Consider the following 6556-nt stretch of genomic DNA (forward strand, 5'->3'; position numbering starts at 1 on the left):
ACATCGGGTCTGTATATGGTAATCTTGCAACCTAAGTTAAGTGATAGGTTGCAGTTGCATCCAATCTGATATATTTGACACATCGAACCTCGCCCCGACGAGAACATCGGGTCTGTATATGGTAATCTTGCAACCTGAGTTAAGTAATAGGTTGCAATTTCATTTAATCTGATATATTTGACACCTCGAACCTCGCCCGGACCAGAACATCAGGTCTGTATATGGTAATCTTGCAACCTGAGTTAAGTGATATATAGGTTGCAGTTTCATCCAATCTGATATATTGGACACCTCGAACCTCGCGTGGACCAGAACATCGGGTTTATATATGGTAATCTTGCAACCTGAGTTAAGTGATAGGTTGCAGTTTCATCCAATCTGATATATTTAACACCTAAAACCTCGTGCGGACCAGAACATCGGGTTTGTATATGGTAATCTTGCAAACTGAGTTAAGTGATAGGTTGCAGTTTCATCCAATCTGATATATTTGACACTTCGAACCTCTCCCCGACGAGAACATCAGGTCTCTATATGGTAATCTTGGAAACTGAGTTAAGTAATAGGTTGCAATTTCATTTAATCTGATATATTTGACACCTCGAACCTCGCCCGGACCAGAACATCAGGTATGTATATGGTAATCTTGCAACCTGAGTTAAGTGATATATAGGTTGCAGTTTCATCCAATTTGATATATTGGACACCTCGAACCTCGCGTGGACCAGAACATCGGGTTTGTATATGGTAATCTTGCAACCTGAGTTAAGTGATAGGTTGCAGTTTCATCCAATCTGATATATTTGACACTTCGAGCCTCGCCCCGACGGGTACATAAGGTCTGTATATGGTAATCTTGCAACCTGAGTTAAGTGATAGGTTGTAGTTTCATCCAATCTGATATATTTGACACTTAGAACCTCGCGCGGACAAAAACATCGGGCCTGTATATGGTAATCTTGCAACCTGAGTTAAGTGATAGGTTGCAGTTTCATCCAATCTGATATATTTGATACCTAGAACTTCGCGCGGACCAGAACATCGGGTCTGTATATGGTAATCTTACAACCCGAGTTAAGTGATAGGTTGCAGTTTCATCCAATCTGATATATTTGAAACCTCGAACCTCGCACGGACTAGAACATCTGGTCTGCATATTGTAATCTTGCAACCTGAGTTAAGTGATAGGTTTTGGTTTCATCCAATCTTATATATTTGACACCTAGAACCTCGCGCGGACCAGAACATCGGGTCTGTATATGGTAATCTTGCAACCTAAATTAAGTGATAGGTTGCAGTTGCATCCAATCTGATATATTTGACACATCGAACCTCGCCCCGACGAGAACATCGGGTATGTATATGGTAATCTTGCAACCTGAGTTAAGTGATAGGTTGCAGTTTCATCCAATATGATATATTTGACACCTCGAACCTCGCGCGGACTAGAACATATGGTCTATATATGGTAATCTTGCAACCTGAGTTAACTGATAGGTTGCAGTTTCATCCAATCTGATATATTTGACACCTCGAACCTCTCCCGGACCTGAACATCGGGTCTGTATATGGTAATCTTGCAACCTGCGTTAAGTGATATATAGGTTGTAGTTTCATCCAATCTGATATATTTGACACCTCGAATCTCACTCGGACCAGAACATTGGGTTTGTATATGGTAATCTTGCAACCTGAGTTAAGTGATAGGTTGCAGTTTCATCCAATCTGATATATTTGACACCTCGAACCTCGCCCCGACGAGAACTCCGGGTCTGTATATGGTAATCTTGCAACCTGCGTTAAGTAATATATAGGTTAGAGTTTCATCCAATCTGATATATTTGACACCTCGAACCTCACGCGGACCAGAACATTGGGTTTGTATATGGTAATCTTGCAACCTGAGTTAAGTGATAGGTTGCAGTTTCATCCAATCTGATATATTTGATACCTTGAACCTCGCGCGGACCAGGACATCTGGTCTGTATATGGTAATCTTGCAACCTGAGTTAAGTGATAAGTTGTGGTTTCATCCAATCTGATATATTTGACACATCGGGTCTGTATATGGTAATCTTGCAACTTCAGTTAAGTGATAGGTTGCAGTTGCATCCAATCTAATATATATGACACATCGAACCTCGCCCCGACGAGAACATCGGTTCTTCTATATGGTAATCTTGCAACCTGAGTTAAGTGATAGGTTGCAGTTTCATCCAATCTGATATATTTGACACCTCGAACCTCGCCCGAACCAGAACATCGGGTATGTATATGGTAATCTTGCAACCTGAGTTAAGTGATATGTTGCAGTTTCATCCAATCTGATATATTTGATAACTCGAACCTCGCGCGAACTAGAACATCGGGTATGTATATGGTAATCTTGCAACCTAAGTTAAGTGATATGTTTCAGTTTCATCCAATCTGATATATTTGACACCTCGAACCTCGCTCGGACGAGAACATCGGGTCTGTATATGGTAATCTTGAAACCTGAGTTAAGTGATAGGTTGCAGTTTCATCCAATTTGAAATATTTGACACCAAAAACTCGCCCGGACCAGAACATCAGGTCTGTATATGGTAATCTTGCAACCTGAGTTAAGTAATAGGTTGCAGTTTCATCAAATCTGATATATTTGACACCTCGAACCTCGCCCGGACCAGAACATCAGTTCTTTATATGGTAATCTTTCAACCTGAGTTAAGTGATATATAGGTTGCATGTTCATCCAATCTGATATATATTTGACACCTCGAACCTCGCGTGGACCAGAACATCAGGTTTGTATATGGTAATCTTGCAACCTGAGTTAAGTGATAGGTTGCAGTTTCATCCAATCTGATATATTTGACACCTAGAACCTCGCGCGGACGAGAACATCCGGTCTATATATGGTAATCTTGCAACCTGAGTTAAGTGATAGGTTGCAGTTTCATACAATATGATATATTTAACACCTCGAACCTCGCCCCGACGAGAACATCGGGTCTGTATATGGTAATCTTGGAAACTGAGTTAAGTGATAGGTTCAGTTTCATCCAATCTGATATATTTGACACCTCGAAGCTAGCGCGGACCAGATCATCTGGTTCGTATATGGTAATATTGCAAGCTGAGTTAAGTGATAGGTTGTAGTTTCATCCAATCTGATATATTTGACACTTCGAACCTCGCGCGGACAAAAACATCGTGTCTGTATATGGTAATCTTGCAACCTGAGTTAAGTGATAGGTTGCAGTTTCATCCAATATGATATATTTGATACCTAGAACTTCGCGCGGACCAGAACATCGGGTCTGTATATGGTAATCTTGCAACCCGAGTTAAGTGATAGGTTTCAGTTTCATCCAATCTGATATATTTGACACCTCGAACTTCGCACGGACTAGAACATCTGGTCTGTATATGGTAATATTGCAACCTGAGTTAAGTGATAGTTGTGGTTTCATCCAATCTTATATATTTTACACCTAGAACCTCGCACGGACCAGACCATCGGGTCTGTATATGGTAATCTTGCAAACTCAGTTAAGTGATAGGTTGCAGTTTCATCCAATCTGATATATTTGACACCTAAAACCTCGCGCGGCCAGAACATCGGGTCTGTATATGGTAATCTTGCAACCTGAGTTAAGTGATAGGTTGAAGTTTCATCCAATCTAATATATCTTACACTTAGAACCTCGCGCGGACCAGAACATAGGGTCTGTATATGGTAATCTTGCAACCTGAGTTAAGTGATAGGTTGTAGTTTCATCCAATCTGATATATTTGACACCTAGAACCTCGCGCGGACCAGAACATCGGGTCTTTATATGGTAATATTGCAACCTGAGTTACGTGATAGGTTGCAGTTTCATCCAATCTGATATATTTGACACCTCGAATCTCGCACGGACCAGAACATCGGGTCTGTATAAGGTAATCTTGCAATCTGAGTTAAGTGATAGGTTGCAGTTTCATCCAATCAGATATATTTGACACCTCGAACCTCGCCCGGACTAGAACATCGGGTCTTTATATAGTAATCTTGCAACCTGAGTTAAGTGATATGTTGAAGTTTCATCCAATCTAATATATTTGACACCTAGAACCTCGCGCGTACTAGAGGATCGGGTATGTATATGGTAATCTTGCAACCTGAGTTAAGTGATAGGTTTCAGTTCCATCCAATCCGATATATTTGACACCAAAAACCTCGCCCGGACAGTACATCGGGTCTGTATATGGTAATCTTGCAACCTGAGTTAAGTGATAGGTTGCAGTTTCATCCAATCTGATATATCTGACACCTAGAACCTCGCGCGAACCAGACATAGGGTCTGTATATGGTAATCTTGCAACCTGAGTTAAGTGATAGGTTGCAGTTTCATCCAATCTGATATATTTGATACCTCGAACCTCGCGCGGCCAGAACATCGGGTCTGTATATGGTAATCATGCAACCTGAGTTCAGTGATAGGTTGAAGTTTCATACAATATGATATATCTGACACCTATAACCTCGCGCGGACCAGAACATAGGGTATGTATATGGTAATCTTGCAACCTGAGTTAAGTGATAGGTTGCAGTTTCATCCAATCTGATATATTTGACACCTGGAACCTCGCGCGGACTAGAACATAAGGTATGTATATGGTAATCTTGCAACCTGAGTTAAGTGATAGGTTGCAGTTTCATCCAATCTGATATATTTGACACCTAGAACCTCGCGCGGACTAGAACATCGGGTATGTATATGGTAATCTTGCAACCTGAGTTAAGTGATAGGTTGCAGTTTCATCCAATCTGATATATTTGATACCTCGAACCTCGCGCGGCCAGAACATCGGGTCTGTATATGGTAATCTTGCAACCTGAGTTAAGTGATAGGTTGAAGTTTCATACAATATGATATATCTGACACCTATAACCTCGCGCGGACCAGAACATAGGGTCTGTATATGGTAATCTTGCAACCTGAGTTAAGTGATAGGTTGCAGTTTCATCCAATCTGATATATTTGACACCTGGAACCTCGCACGGACTAGAACATAAGGTATGTATATGGTAATCTTGCAACCTGAGTTAAGTGATAGGTTGCAGTTTCATCCAATCTGATATATTTGACACCTAGAACCTCGCGCGGACTAGAACATCGGGTATGTATATGGTAATCTTGCAACCTGAGTTAAGTGATAGGTTGCAGTTTCATCCAATCCGATATATTTGACACCTCGAACCTCACGCGGACCAGAACATCTGGTCTATATATGGTAATCTTGCAACCTGAGTTAAGTGATAGGTTGCAGTTTCATCCAATCTGATATATTTGACACCTCGAACCTCGCGCGCACCATGACATCGATTATGTATATGGTAATCTTGCAACCCGAGTTAAGTGATAGGTTGCAGTTTCATCCAATCATATATATTTGACACCTAGAACCTCACGCAGACTAGAACATCGGGTATGTATATGGTAATCCTGCAACCTGAGTTAAGTGATAGGTTTCAATTTCATCCAATCTGATATATTTGACACCAAAAACCTCGCCCCGACGAGAACATCGGGTCTGTATATGGTAATTTTGCAACCTGAGATAAGTGATAGGTTGTAGTTTCATCCAATCTGATATATTTTACACCTAAAACCTCGCCCGGACAAAAACATCGGGTCTGTAAATGGTAATCTTTCAACCTGAGTTAAGTAATAGTTTGCAATTTCATCCAATTTGATATATTTGACACCTCGAACCTCGTCCGGACCAGAACATCGGGTCTGTGTATGGTAATCTTGCAACCTGAGTTAAGTGATATATAGGTTGCAGTTTCATCCAATCTGATATATTTGACACCTCGAACCTCGCGTGGACCAGAACATCGGGTTTGTATATGGTAATCTTGCAACCTGAGTTAAGTGATAAGTTGTGGTTTCATCCAATCTGATATATTTGACACATCGGGTCTGTATATGGTAATCTTGCAACTTCAGTTAAGTGATAGGTTGCAGTTGCATCCAATCTAATATATATGACACATCGAACCTCGCCCCGACGAGAACATCGGTTCTTCTATATGGTAATCTTGCAACCTGAGTTAAGTGATAGGTTGCAGTTTCATCCAATCTGATATATTTGACACCTCGAACCTCGCCCGAACCAGAACATCGGGTATGTATATGGTAATCTTGCAACCTGAGTTAAGTGATATGTTGCAGTTTCATCCAATCTGATATATTTGATAACTCGAACCTCGCGCGAACTAGAACATCGGGTATGTAAATGGTAATCTTGCAACCTAAGTTAAGTGATATGTTTCAGTTTCATCCAATCTGATATATTTGACACCTCGAACCTCGCTCGGACGAGAACATCGGGTCTGTATATGGTAATCTTGAAACCTGAGTTAAGTGATAGGTTGCAGTTTCATCCAATTTGAAATATTTGACACCAAAAACTCGCCCGGACCAGAACATCAGGTCTGTATATGGTAATCTTGCAACCTGAGTTAAGTAATAGGTTGCAGTTTCATCAAATCTGATATATTTGACACCTCGAACCTCGCCCG

The sequence above is a fragment of the Papaver somniferum genome, chromosome 10 (assembly GCF_003573695.1).
Source record: "Papaver somniferum cultivar HN1 chromosome 10, ASM357369v1, whole genome shotgun sequence".
NCBI lineage: Eukaryota > Viridiplantae > Streptophyta > Magnoliopsida > Ranunculales > Papaveraceae > Papaver > Papaver somniferum.